Source organism: Callospermophilus lateralis, chromosome 3, assembly GCF_048772815.1.
Source record: "Callospermophilus lateralis isolate mCalLat2 chromosome 3, mCalLat2.hap1, whole genome shotgun sequence".
In the NCBI taxonomy this organism is placed as follows: Eukaryota; Metazoa; Chordata; class Mammalia; order Rodentia; family Sciuridae; genus Callospermophilus; species Callospermophilus lateralis.
This window is the reverse complement of record NC_135307.1, coordinates 64,264,758-64,283,867: the sequence shown is the minus strand read 5'-3', so window position 1 is coordinate 64,283,867 and position 19,110 is coordinate 64,264,758. Positions and strand designations below refer to the sequence as shown.

Sequence of the window (19,110 nt, the reverse complement as noted above, 5' to 3'; positions counted from 1 at the left end):
TAATCCATATTATCCCTGATCATCTGGTTCATACAATTATAAGTGATTTGGCTATGAATTCATTTATGATAACCTGGCTTTTACTAGCACAAAGAAAATATATAATAACTTAAAGATTTCACCCATAATGGTGAATGGTAGAATTTGAAAACTGAGATTTCAGACCTGTTACAAACGACTGAAATGAAATCTTAATATGTTCCTCAAAATTTTTAATGAAATAAAACAGCATGACATTTTACTACATAAATATCTAATAAGGGATATTGGCAGATGACAGGTAAGCAATTGCCCAGAAGGAAGAAAGTTTGTTTGTTTTTTAATACTAAGGTTATTCTCCTCCATTCACTTGATTTTACAGTTCAGATTTCATTACTCACCCATAATACTTAGTTACAAACTTGCTAGGGTGACTCAGCAGGTCAATTGCTGTGTGACAAGGATAAACAACTCTTCAGACAGAAGGTTTCAAAACAACTGATTACCCATTTCATTCTATTTGTGGATGAATATTATATTCTCTTAACCTCTTATGCTATTCATGTTATAGTTCAAATACAGAGGATGCCAGAATCTTAAAACCAGAAACAAAATAAAAACTATCTTATGTCACAGATGAGAAAATTGAGGCCCAAGAAGATTGTCACATATCCAAATCAAAGAACTATTTAGCAACAAAGCTGAAACTGCAATCCAATCAGCTTGCCTCCAATTTCTATACTTTCTACTCTTCCAGCTTCATTTTTTTTCCATACAAGACCAGTTTGATTTGGGTATTCTGGCATGGCTTTTCACCAAAGAGTAAATTTTTCATTCATCTTTTAAAATGAAAATATCTTTAAGAGGTAAAATAATATTTTATGGCACTATATAAAGGAATTTCCATAATTAGTAGCTCTGCTATTTCACACTAATAAGTGATCGTCATTTTTTTTAGATTGAGATCCTATAACTTGGGAATTTAAGTGACTGGGTTAGCAAGAGTAGATACCTGGGATTCATTTGAATGGAGGTGATTTGGAAAAAGCCCTAGACCAGGATATTGGAAGGTATGATGAAGAGATATTATTTAAAGAGATCATTTTTACAACAGTTAGATTAGTGATCCATTACTAACAGGAAGTGATTCTGATCCCCAGGAGACCTTTGGCAATGTCTGGAAACATCTTTGATTGTTACAATGGGAAAGGATATACAACTGGCATCTAGAGGTCAGAATGCTGCGAATCATTTTACAATACACAGGACAACTCCCACAAGATGAATAATCTAGCCTAAATGTAAATAGAGCCAAGGTTGAGAAACTGTAAATCAGAGGGAGAAAAATTCATTGAGGAACTGGAGGAAGATTCTTGGCTTGTTATTTTATGTATTTTTAATACACTTTAAGTATTTAAGACACTATAATCCCAGCAGCTTGGGAGGCTGAGGCAGGAGGATCAGGAGTTCAAAGCCAGCCTCAGCAGCTTAGTGAGGCCCTACATAACTCAGCAAGACTCTGTCTCTCTGAAACAAACAAACAAACAAACAAACAAACAAAAAGGCAAAAGCAAATAAATTACATAAACTAATCTTTATTGTTGTTTTTCCTGCTCAAATGTGGCTAACAGTTTCTAAGAATTCTGGAGACCATTTACCTGTAGTTCTCAAATTCTCATGGCAACTTTGTGGAGGAATATAGATCAAGAAGACAGTTCAGTTGAATAAATTTGGAACTGGTTGTCCATTTGTACTCAAAAGTCTATTGAGGAATATTTGATGGCAAGAGGATTAAGGTCTCTAGTGGCATTGCAGCAGAATTCTGTCCTTGGCTTTGTATTATTTGACATTTATAAACAACTTGAAAAAAGACTTGGATAGATTGCTGTTTAGATTTGAATACAATGATCCAGCAAAGGTAGGACTCCAAAAGATCTTGACTACTTGGAATGATAGTTTGCTAAACTAATGATAGCTCACTAGACCACTAACAACCCACAGGTGTCCATAGGAGAGTTAAGGGCAAGAATGTGTGTGGGAAGGACCTGGGGACATTGGAAATGACAATAAAGAAAACGGCAAGAAGAAATGAGGAAAGACAATAACTGAATATCAGAAGACTTTGAGTGAGGATAATCTACGTATGGTGTGACCCTTTAGGAATGTGGAATTAATCTGAATAGGCAGATTTGGGCTTAATAGAAGTTTGATTAGCAAATATTAGAACTGTTCAAAGTCGGATAAGAAGCTTTGTAGAGTTCTTGCTTACTATCAAAACACCCTTTATGATATTAGAAGAGCTGAAGCAAGCCGGAGGCTTTCAGAAGTGATGAGGCAAGCTGGCCAAGGCTGGCATGTGCCTGTGATCTCAGCTACTAGGGAGACAAAGTGGGAGGATCGCTTGAACCCAGGAGTTTGAGACCAACCTGGGCACACAGTGAGCCCTCATCTCAACAACAAAATCAGTGCTACAGCAAATATTCTGGAACAGTATTTCTCCCTAGACCCCATTTCAGTCCTTTCTGAATTCCGTTTTCCCCGGACTCACTTTCATAGCACCTTCCCGAGTCCCGCCCTATTCAGAGGGCGGCATGGACACGCTCTGGCCTAAGTAACTAAATCCACTCCAGAGAGTTTTTGTGAAACAGCTGTGGCCCTTGGCATCCTTACTTTCTGGTTTGCAGAACTCTGTCCCAGCTAAATAGCTTTTCGTAGTCGTATGTGGAAGCAGGGAATTCTTCCGTGGGACATTATACACATCCAGGTGTTTGTGTCTTGTTTTTTCTTTTTTTTTTTTTTTTTTAAGCAAGTGTTAAGATTTTGCGACGTGCCTGACAGGACGTGAGAAGCTGGCTCAAGGGGAATCGGATTTTTCTTGGGAGATGACTGTCATCCAGAGACAGAGGGCCACAGCGCCACAGGGCTGTAGAGCGTTAGTCGCTCCCGACTCTGGCTCAGAGATATATCAGGTCCTCACAAAACCTACCCGAGGGTTCAACCCAAAGCGGCCTCCCAATTGCTGAGAGCGCGACACGGTTCGCATTTTATAGTTAGAGGCGCGCGAGTGCGCGCGACCGACCGCACAGAGCTACAGAGCAGACCAATGAGTGGGCACTCTCTTCGCGCCGGCTCGGGATTGGGCGAATCGCGCCAGCCTCTCAGCCTGACAGTGGGCGGGGCGCGCCGGGGAGGGACTGGGATAGGCGCGTCCGCTGCGCCAGAGTCCCGGGGGCGCGTGCGCGGTCTCGCGGAGGCCGCGGGGGCCGGTCTCGCGCGGACTCGAGTTGGAGTTGCTGGCGGCGACGGCCGCGACGGAGGAGGCTGGCGGTGGGGAGGGGGTGGAGACTAAAGATCCTGAGGTGGGGAATCGAGAGTTTCTGGATTCTTTATCCGGTATTTTGAGGGCCACCGGAGGGCTGTGGCTTTTGCAGTGCTTAGGAGCAGCTGGGGCGCGAAGGTTGGCGGCGCCGTGGCGCGGAGGTAAGAGGCGGACCGGTGGCAGCTGGGTTGTGGCGATCTTAATCAACAGGTCCGCGGGAGCCCGGCGGGGGAGGGGCGGCAGGGCTGGTCCCCTCGTTCCCTCCCCCACACGCCGCGCTCGGGCTGGGGCTGGACCCCCAGGCTGTCCGGCCGGCAGCCCCTGGCAGTGGGATAGGTAGCTGCGGCGGGTGCGAGTCCAACCTTTGTCCCTCAAAGGAACGCTTCCTGCGCGGTGCCCGCTCCCTGTGCCTTGGCCAGGGACGCACCTTGGCGCGGGCTCCAACCCGCCCCAGCTGAGTTGCGGGTCGCGCGGCTTTGAGTCGTCTGCCTGCTGAGCCTGGGCCGGGAGTTGGCGACACTGGGGACGCCTTTCTGGCCGGTCGGGAAATCGGTGGGGGAAACACTTTCCTTTAGAAGACGGAATGTAGCCAGCGTTCCACTGACTGAGTCAGCTCCTGGTATTCTGCTACTCCTTGCGTTCTTTAAACAGATAAACAGTTCCTGCTTCCTTGTGGCCGCTTTGAAAGGAAAACCTAATTTCGTTAATGTTTTCTGATAATTTGCTCTGAGATTGTAAATTAGACTTGGAAGCCTGTAAATTGTAATCCATTTTCATTGAAAGGCGCTTTAGACGATCTCTGTTGTAAATTATGTAACTTCCTAATGATAACTCATCTTCTGTGTAGTTGATTGACACAGTAATGCGTGTGGAATTTGGGTTTCGGTCGAAAGATTTTTCCAGGCCCTTTATGAAGTACGATATAGTGTGAGTTTGTCCCGTTTCTCCTTTACAAGTCTAAGAATTTTGATTTAGAAAGTCTGTATAACAAAAATTGATTCAAGTATTGATTTGACCTACAAGATGAAAAGTGTTGATATTGCTAATTTTAAAAAAGCAATGTCATGTTTTAATAATCGTACCCTAATTACCCTTTTGAATTATACCAGACGTTAATAACCTATTAAATTCTGCATAGGAACAAATGACGTGTTGGTTATTGGTGTCTTTGAAGTGTAAATATTGACGGTAATGAAAATTATTAAATAAGCTTTCTTGAATATGAACTACTATTTTATTTTACGAGATTCCTGTGAACATATTACGGTTTTAAAAGCCTGACTAAACTATTGTGGCATACTGAAATTATCAAAATGTAAGCGTTTTATGTATGAAATAGGTAAAAATATGAAAAGCATTATTTTATCGTTGTTTTAAAACAGTTGAGTGAATCTTACCATGTATGACTTACTTGGATGTCTTGGCTAAGACAGACCTGACAAGGGGGGGCTCAATAATATTAACTCGTTTTAGAATGTTAAAATAAGAGAGGTTATATAAATTCTACATAAGGGTGACTCAGGTCAGTTCAGTGGTTTAGCTATTTATATGACCTTCCTGAATTATCTTTATTAAAAATCTCTTAACAGATATACCAAGAAATTTGGTCTGTTTATATCTCAGTATACTAAGATGTCCCATTTCTCTGTGATTTTTTTCTGATTTTAGTGTGTTTGGAAAAAAGAGTATCTTAACATGTGATTTAGAACATAATTTTTTATTATATACTTATTGAATCACAGAAGTATTGAGTTGGAAGCAGTTGCCGTGGTTATAGAGTTTAATCTTCATTTTCCAGGAAAAAGAAAGGTTTGTAGAAATAGCCTATAGTTTGAGTGCTAACTAGTGATGGACTTGGAACTAGATGCTGAAATGATTGTCTCCATATTCCAAGTTCAGCGTCTCCTTACTTAATCTTAAATAAATTAATGTATTACCGTCTCCAAATCATACAAGTGGTTGGTAGGGTCAGTACTTTCCCTTATGCATCCCCCTACTTTTTTTTTTTTTTTTAAAGTGGAGTACCGGGGATTGAACCCAGGGGTACAGTACATTGAGACAGGGTCTCCCTAAGTTGCTGAGGTTGGCCTCTAACTTGAGATTCTCTTGCCTCAGCCTCCAGAGTAGCTGTGATTACTGATGCATGCCACCATACTGGCTTCCTTTTTCTTTTTTCAATATTTCAAACAATGTTAAATGAATATTCTTGTGCATGTCTCTGAGCACATGTGTGGTGGAAATTCATGACATTTGTAAAGGGGAATTGCTGATAATAGCCATATTACCCTCTAGAGGTGTAATGATTTTTATTCCTACCAGTAGTGGTTTCTCATTCTTGCCTACAAATGGCATTGTCAGATTTTTAAAATTTCTGCCCATTTGAATAAGAAATTATAGATGCTTCCTTTCTTTAAAAAAGATTTTTTTTTACTGCATACTACCAGGCAAGATACAGAACAGTTCCATCACCTAAAATCTCCTTGTGTTACCCTTTTGTAGTCAACTTTCCTCTGTCTTTTATCCCTGGGAACCAGTGACTGTCTCTCCTTGTAAATTTCTTTTCTTGAATATCATTTAAACGGAATTATACAATACTTAGCTTTTTGTTTCTTCTTTTTTTAATTTGTTTGCATATATTGGAAATTCAGCCATGTCGTTGAGCAAATACACATTCCTTATATTTTATTGTTGAGTATCCTATTTCTTTATATAGATGTACCATCATTTGTTTATCCATTCACCAATTGAAGGACATTTGAGTTGATTTCTTTCTTTTTTTTTTTTTGGTAACATGTCTGCTTTTCTTCTGGGTAAATACCTGAAAGTGGGATTACTGCTCATATGGCTAAAGTTTGCTTAGCTTTGTTAAACAAAACAAAATACCTAGTCTGTGATAGGCAGAATAATAGTCTTTAAAGATGTTCTTGCATGTGCCTTGGTGCACCCCTTTAATCCCAGTGGCTGGCTCAGAGGCTGAGGTAGGAAGATTGCAAGTTCAAAGCCAGCTTCAGCAATTTAGTGAGGCCTTAAGTACTTCAGATACGGTCTGAAGTATCTCAAAATAAAAAATAAAAAGCAGGTAAGGATGTGGCTCAGTGGTTAAGCACCCCTGAGTTCCATCCCTAGTACCCCCCCCAAAAAAAAAGTTCTAATAACTAAAACCTGTGAATACGTTTGGTTACAAGGCAAAATTGAAAAATTGAATTAAGGTAGTTAATTAGTCTTGATACAGTAATACCAAAGGGCCCAAGTATCAGAATTGCCTTTTAAAAAGGAATGAGAAAGGGCTAGGTGTGGCTCAGTGGTAGAATGCTGCTTCCTAGCTTGAGGCACGCTCTGGGTTCCATCCTCAGCACCACATAAAAATAAATAAATAAAGGTATTGTGTCCAACTACAACTAAAAAATAAATATTAAAAAAAGGGAATGAATTTGGTGTGATCATACTTTATACACAGAGTTATGAAAAATTGTGCTGTGAATGGATAATTATGAATATAATGCATTCCACTATTGTCATGTATATAAGAAAAAAAAAAGGAATGAGAAAAGCTAAAGAATAGTGTGAAAAAAACTTGTAACAACGGAAATAGGGTCAGCGAGATGCAGAGTTGCTGGCTTTGAAGAGGAGAGGAGGCCCCAAGCGAAGGAATTTAGGTGATCTCTAGAAGATGGAAAATGCTAGAAAAAGATTTAATCTTTAGAACCTCTGGAAAAGAAAGCAGCCCTGCCAAAACCTATAGATTTGTATACAGAGTGTTCTGTAAACCTACAGATCTGTAAGCTGGTAAATTTATGGGTGTTTTGTTTTTTTGGTCCCGACAATTGAACCAGGGGCGTTTAACCACTGAGCCACATCCCCAGTCCTTTAAAATTTTTTTTTTTATTTTGAGAAAGGGTCTCACTAAGTTACTTAGGGCCTCCATAAGTTGCTGAGGCTTGCCTGGTCTTGCAGTCCTCCTGCTTCACCCTTCTGAGTCGCCAGGATTACAGGTGTGTACCACCTTGCCCGACTCAAATCTGTGTTGTTTTAAGACATCTAGTTTGTTACACCAGCATAGTAAATGAAAACATTGTCAAACTTTTTTTTTAAATATATATTTATTTATTTTTAGGTGTAGACGGATACAACACAATGCCTTTATTTTTATGGGGTGCTGAGAATCAAACTCGGTCCCGCTCATGCTAGGTGAGCACTCTTCTGCTGAGCCACAATCCCAGCCCCAAAACATTGTCAAATTTTTTAAAGCACTTTGCATTCCCACTAGTATGTATGCGAGTTCCAGTAACTTTATATTCTCATCAGCAACTTGGTATGGGCAATCTTTTTAATTTTAGTTATTCTAAAAGGTATATAATAGTATCTCACTGTGTGGTCTTTAATTGCAGTTCCCTTTGACTAATCATGTTGAGCAGCTTTTCATGTGCTTCTTTGCTGTCTTTTATCTTTGGTGAAGTGTCCAAATCTTCTGTTGATTGATTGATTGATAGGGTCTGGCTCTGTTGCACAGGCTGGCCTTGAAATTTGGGCCTCTAGGGATCCCCCTGCCTGAGACTCCTGAGCTGGGACTATATGCTTGCTCTACCTTGCCCAGCTTAGATTGTTTTCTTAAAGAGTTCTTTTTTGGGGGGCAGGATGCTGAGGATTAAACCTTGGGCCTTGTGTATGCTAAGCAGGCACTCAACCACTGAATTGCAGCCCCAGTGCCAGATTTTGAGAGTTCTTTGTTGTCTTTTGTCAAATAAGTATCCTGCCAAGATTTTCTCCCAGTCTGTGGTTTACTTTTTCATCCTCTTAGTAGTGTCTTTTGAAGTACTGAAGTTTTAAAATTTTGATGAAGCCCAAATCACCAGTTTTTTATTTTATGAATCTTACCTTTTGCCATTGCAGCTCAGAATTTTTTGCCTTATCCAAGGTCACAGATTTTTTTCTTATATTGTTTCTACATATTTTATATTTGCATATTTTACATTTAGATGTATGTTTGTTTTAAGTCAATTTTTACATGAGAGTAATATAAGTAGATTTTTATTTATTTTCTTTTGTTGCTACCTGGTGGTTTCTTGAAAACATCCTCCTTTCTCACTGAATTGCCCTTGTCTGTTAAAATCCACAAGATACGGACAACTTCTATTCTGTTTATATTTTTGCCAGTAACACACTGTCTTATCAGAATTTAAACATATCTTGACATCAGATGAGTCCTGCAGCTTAATTCTTTTTCAAAACTGTTGTGATTATTTTAGTTTCTTGGCCTTTCCATATAATATTTAAAATACCTTATCAATACACAGACACACACACACACACACAAACACAAATCTGTTGGGCTTCTGATTGGGATTATGTTTGATCGATAAATCAACCTGACATTTTAACAGTATTGAGTCTTCTAATCTATGAAAACAGTATTCTCTTCATTTACTTATGTCTTTGATTTCTTTCATGAGGGTTTTATAGTTTTCAACATTTGGATCCTTCAGTTAATTTATTAGGTCTGTACCTAAGTATTTTGATTGGTTCTGTTATTAAAGGATAATTTTTGTTTTCAGAGAGAGAGAAGAGAATTTTAATATTTATTTTTTAGTTTTTCAGTGGACACAACATCTTTGTTTTGTATGTGGTGCTGAGGATCGAACCCAGGCCCCACGCATGCCAAGCGAGTGCGCTACCGCTTTAGCCACATCCCCAGTCTCTATAAAGGATAATTTTTAAAAATTTAGTTTCAAATTGATCATTGATAGTATATAGATGATCAATTAATTTGCATAAATTAACTTTGTATCTCTCTCTCTCTTTTTTTTAGAGACCAGGCTGACCTGAGATAGGGTCAAATAATCCTTCTGCCTTAGTCTCCCATGTAGTTGTGACTATAGGTGTTGCCCCCATGCCCTGTAGCCTGATTTTGTTGTTGTTGCTAAGGGAGTTTTTTGTTTGTTTGTTTATAGATTTCTTGGGATTCACTAAGTAGACAATCATATTGTATATGAATAGAAAAGCCTTTTTTCTTTTCAGTCTGTATATCTTTTATTTCCTTTTCTTTATTTGAAGTTTTCTTTATTTGTATTTGTTTTTCTTGGCTTATTCTACTGGCTAAGGATTTCAATGAGATGTTGAAAGAAGTGAGAGGGAGCATCCTTATCTTAATCACTATCTTAAAGGGAAAGTATTCAGTATTTCATCTTTAACATATGTTAGCTGTAGATCATTTTGTGAACACTCTTAACCAGGTTAAGAAAGTTTTTTTGTATGTGTGTCTCCAGATTACTGAGAGTTTTTGTTTGTTGCTTTTGTTTTAATACTGAAGTTGAATTTTGTCAAATGAACTTTCTGCATGTATTCAGATGGTGTAGATTTTTTTTCCTTTAATCTATTAACATGATTATTTATACTGATTTTTTAATATTGAGCTAGCCTTTTATGCTTCTGGGAGTAACTCCAAGGTTATTTTTTTAAAAAGTAATTTTGCTTGTTTAAAAACTAACATAATCAGATGGCTGAGGCAGAATCGCAATTTCAAGACCCACCTCACCTACTTAGTGAGAACCTGACTCAAACTGAGAAATAAAAGGGGTTGGGAATGTAGCTTAGTGGTAGATTTCCCTGGGTCCTATCCCAACTAGTATAAGAATGAATAAATAAAAACAAATATACAATAATACTTAAATGAAGAAGGAGGATTGGGGTTATAGCTCTTATGGCAGAGCACTTGCCTAGCATGCATGAAGCCCTGGGTTTGATCCCTAGCATTAAAACAAACTGCCCCACAAAAACAACCCCAAAAACCACAAAACAACAAAAGTCATATAAGATTTTTATAAACTAAAGTATACAGAAGAGTCAGGATAATTTAATAACTGTTACCTACATTTTACATGTTAGTAGGACTTGATCTATACTGGTGTTTGGAGACTTGGAGAACTCTTGTTTAAAAGGCCAAACCAGGTAGCAACTTAGGAGAGAGGATAATATCAAGTTTAAGGCCAGCCTCAGCAGCTTAGCGAGACCCTGTCTTGAAATAAAATAGGCTTGGGGATAAGTAAATAAAAACATAAATACAATTGCTAAGTGAAGGAAGAAAATGTTATTTGTATTACTTTAATCAAACATTGCTTGTACAGAGTTTATTTCAACAAAGTATTATAATAAAAAAGCCATATATCTTTTAGTGGGTGAATGGTTAAACTGTATGTCCATTCCATGAAATAATACTCTGCAGTAAAAAGTTACAAAATACTGATACATGCTATAACCTGGATGAGTCTCCAAAGATAATACTGAATGAAAAAAAGTCAATCTCAAAAGTTATTATGTGGTTCCATTTATATAATATTCTTGAAATGTAAAATTATGAAATTGAACAGATTAATTGCTGCCAGGGGTTTATGGAAGTTGTAAAGGTGGGAGGGGAGTTGGTATGACTGTAAAGGAGAAAGTATATCTTAACTGTATCACTATCAGCACCCTGATTGTGACATTGTACTATTGTTTTTCAAATTAATAGCTTTGGGGTAAAACAGGCTTGGGGATGCACCCTGTAATTCCAGTGACTCAGGAGGCTGATGCTGGAAATTGCAAGTTAGAGGCCAGCCTCTGCAGTTTGGTGAGGCCCTGCCTCAAAGAATAAAAAGGAGATGGGAATGTAGTTTAGTGGTAAAGTGCCCTGTGTTCAATCCCCATACTGGAGGGAAAAAAATTAGTGTCGGGGAAACTTGGTAAGGGATATGTGGATCTCTATTATTAATTATAGCTACATGTGAATTTGAAATTATCTCAAAATATAAAGTCTAATTTAGATTTTAAAAAAAGATCATGAAGTGGGCTGGAGCTATAGCTCAGTGGCAGAGCGCTTACCTAGCATATGTGAGGCACTGGGTTGGATCCTTAGAACCACATAGAAATAAACTAGTAAAATAAAGGCATTCTGGCCACCTGCAACTACAAAAAAAAATTTCAGAAAAAAAAATCATGAAGTACTTAAAGGTAGAATAATGTCTAATAAGTTGTTACATGAAAGGAAGTGTACTTCTTATAGATGACGAGACCTTGAGAGTAAGAATTTGAGGTATATAAAATGAATAAATGGAGTTTGCACACTTGAGGATTTAAGGAGGTATTTCAACAAAAGTTTGGTACAGCAAGTATCAATATGTAAGTAGTTCCACATACATGTTGCCTCTGATTCTTCCATCACCATTACTGCCTAAAAGAGACCTTAGACTGAGAAGGGGCAGAGCTTACTTACTTGAAAAGGTGGGTTACATTTTAAACAAATTAATGATTGCCTTGCTTTCCCTGCCCTTACCATGAGCTAGGAAGTTTGAGATCATCAAAAAAGGCGGGAGACAGAATAAAAGCATGGGTGTACATTACATACTCTGAAGGAAGGAACAGAGTTTTATGTGAATGTAGCACAAATGGACCTAACTTAGGATGATGTGAGGAAAAGCTTCTCATAAGAACTTCAGTTGAGATCTGAAAGTTGGATAAGAGTTTACTAAGGGGAACATTTTCTTGATGGAATGAATAGTTTTGTGAAAAAGCATAGGTGGATCAGATGTGCTTTTGAAGAGCTGAAAAAAGGTCAATGTGGCTGTAGTGAGAGACATAAAATTTGAGAAATTTTAGTGTAGACATCTTAATTCAGTCTGCCCCATGGGATGAGGTTGAAATTCTCTAGAGATCAAGTACAAAATGACAAACTGTCTTAAGGTACTGAATTGTATTTTGAATGAAGATGAATTAATTTGGAGGGTTTTTTAAGAATAAAAACTATGGAAGTTTAAAGGAAATATTGGGTTTCTTCTTTACACTAGGAAATCAACTATAGACCCTTCATTAGTCACTTAAGTGTGTGTGTGTGTGTATTTTGTTTGTTTGTTTTGTTTTTTGAGTACCAGGGATTGAACTCAGGGGCACTCAACCACTGAGCCACATCCCCAGCCCTAGTTTGTATTTTATTTAAAGACAGGGTCTCACTGAATTGTTTAGCACCTTTCCATTGCTGAGGCTGGCTCTGAACTTGAAATCCTCCTGTCTCAACCTCTGGAGCCACTGGATTACAGGCATGTGCCACCACACCCAGCTTATTAGTCACATAAAGGTTTGACTTGATCAGAGTTGAAGGATTTCAGTGACTATATTAAATCAAAAAGTGTGAAATGAAGTATAAAATAAAGTGCCTGTAAGAAAAAGCCAGACTATTTTGTTTTATACTCAATATGTTCCTTCATGAAAAATGTGGGTGTATTCTTATTAAATACATTTTGAATTGTAAAGTTTTACCATCATTCAAATATAGAAGACAGTTTAATTATGAAGAATAAAGTTTCAGAAACTTCATAATCAAGCTGTTTTATCATTTTTGTAAAGTTGGGCTTATCACTTAAGATTATAACAATGCATGCAGTTTTGGCCTTTTGTCTCATAATTTTATAGTTCTTTAATAATTGTTTGAATAATTGTCTCAAAGACCCTAAATATTGAAGTTTTGAGATCTTTAACTAATATCTTGGTCTTTTAATCCTCTAAGACAGTAGTGAAATATTTTCTGTAAATATTTTAAGCTTTGTGGGGCATATTGTCTCTGTTATAGGTACTCAGTTCTGCTTTTAGAGTACAAAGGTAGCCAAACAAATGAATGTGATTATGTTACAATAAAACTTTACAGTTGTGCGTCACTTGATGACAGATATGTTCTGAGAAATGTCTTAGGTAGTTAGGTGATTTTGTGTGTGAACATCATGGAGTATACCTAAACAAATCTAGATGGCATAAGTCAGTCACTTGATGTAAGTCACTTTTGAGATGGTAAAGAGATGCAGAGAACATGAGATACATGAGATAGCTGTCAGTTTTAACCCAGCATACTGTTTCACTTTTATAAGTAGGAGGATTGCACTCTAAAATAATGATAAAAAGTATAGTATAGTAAGTACAAAAACCATAAAATAGATACTTATTATCAATATCAAGTAAATACTATATATAAATTATATGTGTTATACTTTTATATGCAATTGGTTTTGTTTACACAAGCATCACCACAGACTTGTAATATATTGAACTGTGACATCACTAGATGATAGGAATTTTACTCTCTACTATAATCTTATGGGATCATTGTTTTATATAAGGTGTGTCCTTGACTGAAACGTCTTTTTCTCCTATTGCTGTACTTATAAAAGCAGGACCTGACTGATTTGACCTTTGAACTTAGTTTGCATACCTCTGCTTTAAGGCAAAAAATCAGTAGGGGAAATGACAATAATTTTCTGTATATAAAGTACAGAAGTTTAAATTTTGAGGAAGATGAATTTTGTTAATTTTTTAAAATTGATTTCAATTTTGGTTTTTATCTAAGGACTGTGTCCCTTAACCCAAGGTCATAAAGAGCTTCTTTTATATTTTCTTCTACATGTTCCATAGTTTTATATTTAGGTTTATCATCCATTTTGAGTGAATTTTTATATAAAGTATGAGGTATAAGTTGAGTTTCATTTAATTTATTCACTTGTTCCATAACAAGTTGTTGAAAAGGCTGTCTTTTTTTCATTGAATCGCCCTGTTAATCAAAATCTGTTGACTTTATCAGTGTTTATGAACTCTTGTGTTTTACTGATCTGTGTGTCTGTCCTTTTGCCAATACTGTAGAGCCTTAACTACTAATGTCTTTAAGTCAGATAATGTGAGTTCTCCAGTTTTATTCTTTTTCAAGAATTTTTTTGGCTAAGCTCATGTAAATTTTAGAATAAACTTGTCAAATGTGTCATATCCTGCAACATGAAAACCACTGATCTAGACTTGAATAACGACTCCCCAGAAATCTATGTTCTATAAAATTCATTCCTGTAGATTTTGATAGGAATTAGGCAAAACCAGAACATTTAGAAATAATTTAAATATTTAATTAAAAAATCTTCAAAGGGTTGTAGAAACAAGATTAACTGAAAATACATAAGAAAGTATAGATTTCACCAGGTGCTGTGGTACATGCTTGTAATCCCAGCTTCTCGGGAAACTGAGACAGGAGGACTGCAAGTTCTAGGCCAGCCTGGGCAACATAGACCCTGATGCAAAAAATTAAAAAATATATAAATGGTTGGGAATGTAGATCAGTGATAAAGCGCTCCTGGGTTAAATCCTCATCCCCAAACTAAAACTAAAACATACATGTTTCTGTTGTTTTACAGTACACAGTGAATTGCATATGATTATTTAGGTTTCTTAGATATCAGGCAATGTATTTTTGTCTTGATAATGTGTTTTGCTAAATAATTTAAAACCTATTCAAAAGCTTAGTGTTACCTTTTTTATTTTTTATTGTGGTACAGAGGAATTGAATCTAGGGATACTCTACCACCAGGCTATACCTTGAGCCCTTTTTTATTCTGAGTCAGAGTCTCCCTAAATTGTGGAGGCTAGCCTTGAATTTGTAATTCTTCTGTCTCAGCCTCTTTTGTGGTTAGGAATTAGAGATGTGTGCCACTGCCCCCAGCCCCCATGGTAGCTTTTGAAGCCTTAGCCTAAAGTCTGGGTTTCTAAAGTGTAACCTACCAAGTCATCATCTTTTTTGATTGCTCCTTTATGCGTACAGTCAAAATTAATCTCTTTGTTCTTTTCATATACAGTTATCTTTTGGTATCCATTGGGGATTAGCATCCCAAATCTCTGAATGTGCTTGCTTTTTATGTAAAAATGGTGCTGTATTTGTGTATAGCCTCTCCACATCTTCCCATGTGCTTTAATTTGTCTAGGTTATTTTTTATACCTAATACTGTGTAAATGCTGTGAAAGTAGTTGTTATACTGTATGGTTTAGAAAATAGTGACAAAAGATGTTTGTGCCAGTTTAGTACGGATGGAGTTTTTTCTTTAAAATATTTTCCATTTACAGTTGGTTGAATCCATGGATGTGGAACCCATAGATACGGAGGGAAGAGTATAATTGGTCATTTCTTCCTCTCAGGCTTCGTTCATGCCATGCCTTTTACCTAGAACTTTGGCATTCCAACGCTTGACCAGACCCACAGTAAGAAATATATTTTACATAGGGAACTAATTCATTTATGTTTTTGCATTAAAGTTTTCTGAAACAACATCTTTAGTTACACATAGTGTGTTCTGATTTTATATTCTACTTTGCTTTTTAAAAAGTTGGTTGAGGGCTGGGGTTGTGGCTCAGCGGTATAGCGCCTGCCTAGTACGTGTGAGACCCTGAGTTTGATCCTCAAGCACCAACTAAAAATAAATAAATAAATAAAATAAAATAAAATAAAGGTGTTATGTTCAACTACAACTAAAAAATAAAATAAAAAGTTGGTTGAGAATTACTAAATTCATTTCATGGCTCAAAATTTGTCATATCCTGCAACATGAAAACCACTGATCTAGACTTGAATAATGACTCTTCAGGAATCTATGTTCATTTTTTTCATTTAAAATTCAACTTGTCCAAACTGCTGTTCCCTGTAGTAACCTTTCATATTCCTGCCATTGCTTTGGAAAACTATGCATTCATTGTTTTATATTCTTTCTTCATAGCTAATTTGTAGTTTATCAAGGGCTGTAACTATTGTTTTGTATTCTTTTAACTATGTTCTGGACACAATCTATTTCCTGACCAAAAATCTAAAAGAAAATGTTAAGCATTAAACAAGTACTTCTATTGGTATTAGAAATCAAATGGCCTCCCATTGAAAAAACTATATGAATTCCACTTTATATATAATAAACCTATAAATTTAACTGTTTCTTATTAAATAAAAGATTCCAGTATTATGAGATTATTTTGTGAATGTGATTGTCATTTGGGTCCTTCCTCTGAAACATACACAGGTGTGTGTGTGTGTGTGTGTGTGTGTGTGTGGTGTTGCAGGGGCAGAGTTCATGGAAATAGAGGCAGATCCTTTGAACCAGGTGATTCATCTACGGTCTATAAAAGTGACCTGCAAATGTTTTTCAAAATGATTCACTTAAGGGTAATCAATAGATACTTAGCAGTTGACAAAAGGAACTAATAGGTTTTTTTTGTAGGCATCTTAAAAAGAATCTCATCTTTTTATATTTTATACCTTATCCTTTTATATTAAATTTTAGAGCAAGATTGTTAGTTCTTTTGATCAAATCCTAGTACATTTTGTTTTCTCCTAATTCTTATCCAGAATTGTATCCCTTGCTTCATCTCTGTTAAACAGTATGCTATATTCTGTATATATTTCTTAAGATTACTGACTACATTTTAAAGTCTTTATCAGTATTATACCTTTTACAAGGAAATTGAGACTCAGAGTATTTTACCCAAAGTTCTGTTGTTTAGAATTCAGTTTATTTTACCCCAGGCCCTTGTTTTTCTCAGTTGGTATTATTGCATGCCTCAGGAACTTTTGTTTAACATTATCTTCTTGATAAGATTAGAATTATTTTGAAGAAAATCATCTTTGACTTAGTGTTTAAAATATGCTTGAATTAAAATGAAGAATTTTGAGCAGATAAATTGTAAATAAGCTCCTTAAGGATAGGAGCTATAACTTTTTAATCTTAGTATCTCAGTGTCTAATGTGATTGTGATGCAGTAAGAAATATGTTTGATCTTTGTCCCTGTTCCTAATATGGAACTTTTAAATCCCTTGGAATTTCTTTAGTGATAGGAGTGATAAGAGTGTCTTTTGTTGCAAGAAGGTGAGATACTTCTTGCCCGGCCCCTAGATAACTTTAGGTTGGGAGCCAGAAGGATCAAGAAATGATTAGAGATTGGAACTAAGTCCCATCCCTTACCTCTGGGGAGGTAAAAGGGGTTAGGGTAGTTAGTCACTAATGGCCAATGATTTAATCAGTCATACCTGTGAAGTGAAAGCTTCCAGAAAAGTCTCTAAACAGTGGTGTTTAGAGATTGTTGGGGTTGGTACATATATCAGGTGCTAGGAAGGTGTTATACATGGAATCCACTCTCCCCTCCCAATTCTCCTGTGCTTTGCCCTGTGCATCTCTTCCATATAGCCATTCCTCTATAATAAACCAGTAATAGTAAGTAAAGTGTCTTCCTGTGTTCCTGAGCCATTCTAATAAATTATGAACATTAAAGGAGGAACCCCCCATTAATAACTTGTTAGAAGTACAAGATGCCCAGGATTTGTGGTTGGCATTTGAAGGCTTATGGAGTCTGAGACTAACTGAAGGTAGATGGTACCATAAGTGAATTGAATTGTAGAATACCCAGTTGCTATTTGAAGGATTAGAGATCAGTTAGTATAAGGAAGAGAGATCTACACATTTGGTATCCAAAGTATTCATAGTGAAAAGCAGATCAGAATGGCACATACTTTGTGCTTGGTTCTAGTTTGTAGTTTTATCATTTGTTTGTTTAAACTTGAGCTTTTTGAGTTTTTTTTTTGTTGTTGTTGTTGTTTTTTGTTTTTTTTTTTAATGATACTAAGGATTGAACTCAAGACCTTGGACATGATAAGCAAGAGCTCTACCACTGTGCTACATCCCCAGCCCAATGTGAGCTTTTTATCAGAGGCTGTTGTAATTTGAGACTGAAAATAATTCTATTTATTCTGGGTTTGCTATAAATATGTTGAGTTGGGAGAAAATCTAAGTTTTCTTTCTTTTTTCCTCTCCTCCCTCCCTCCCTCCCTTTCTTTTAGAGCCAGATGTGGTCCTACTCTGTTGCCTAAGTTAGTCTTGAACTCATGAGCTCAAGTGATCTTTCTTCCTTAGCCACTTGATTAGCTAAGACTACACACATGTGCCACTGTCGCTGACAGAGATCTAACTTTTATTTGTTTTAGATTAACTTTTTCTACAGACATTACCTTATAAGAATGAATTTACTAATGGCCTTATCTTGCTTTTCCACAGGTGTGTACTTAGAGGCATCCTTGTGCACTTACAGTGGTTGTACAGACTCCAAGGTCACCTTTTGCTGAAATAACTTCTAGAAAAATTGTGTGACTCTGGGAAATTAATTTATCAAAGTTTGACTTTTTATCTACAGAATGGAGAGAGTATTAGTGGCTAATACAGTAGGTCTTCTTTGAAAATTCATTGAGATGGTGCATCATTAATGGTGGGCATTGGAGGCTGGGCATGTGGCTCAAGTGGTAGTGCACTCGCCTAGCATGTGTGAGGCACCGGGTTCGATTCTCAGCATCACATAAATGTAAAATAAAGATATTGTGTCCACCTAAAAAAATAAATATTAAAAAAAAAAGAATGGTGGGTATAAGCTGGGCATATTGGCATATGCCTGAAATCCCAGCAATTTGGGAGGCTAACGAAGGAGGATTGCAAGTTCAAGATCAGTCTCAGGGGCTGGGGATGTGGCTCAAGCAGTAGCGCGCTTGCCTGGCATGCGTGCGGCCCGGGTTTGATCCTCAGCACCACATACAAACAAAGATGTTGTGTTCGCCGAAAAGTAAAATATTAAAATTCTCTCTTTAAAAAAAAAAAAAAAAAAAAAAAAGATCAGTCTCAGTAACTTAGGGAGACCCTATCTCAAAATAAATAAATAAAAAGGACTCGGGGTGTAGCTCATTGGTACAGCACCACTGGGTTTAATCCCCAGTAACAATAGCAAAAAAAAGAAAAAATGGTAGGTATAGTATCTGGTATATATTAAGCACTCCATAAATATTAGATAATCAGATAATTAAATGTAGTTAACCTTACATTTCCGTGACCAAAATATCCAACAGAAACAAATTAGCAAAGGAAAAATTTATTTAGGCCTTATGGTTTCAGAGGTCTTAGTCCATAGATGGCCAACTCTATTGCTCTGTGCTCAAAATGAGGCAGGATGTGGGGGAGGGG

At 36.9% G+C, this 19,110-nt stretch overlaps 1 protein-coding gene across 4 annotated transcripts in view; it reads left to right on the top strand.

Annotated features, from left to right (window-relative positions):
* The first annotated feature begins 3,265 nt into the window (after positions 1–3,265).
* The window catches only part of Pals1 (protein associated with LIN7 1, MAGUK p55 family member), a 97,232-nt gene continuing 81,387 nt past the window's right edge, over positions 3,266–19,110 (top strand). For 3 of the 4 annotated variants that reach the window (XM_076850340.2, XM_076850338.2, XM_076850336.2), the window contains exon 1: positions 3,283–3,459. The gene's annotated coding sequence lies outside the window, so the exon portion shown is untranslated. Of the gene's footprint in view, positions 3,460–19,110 lie in introns of all 4 variants that reach the window. The other variant, XM_076850339.2, reaches the window with a different exon arrangement.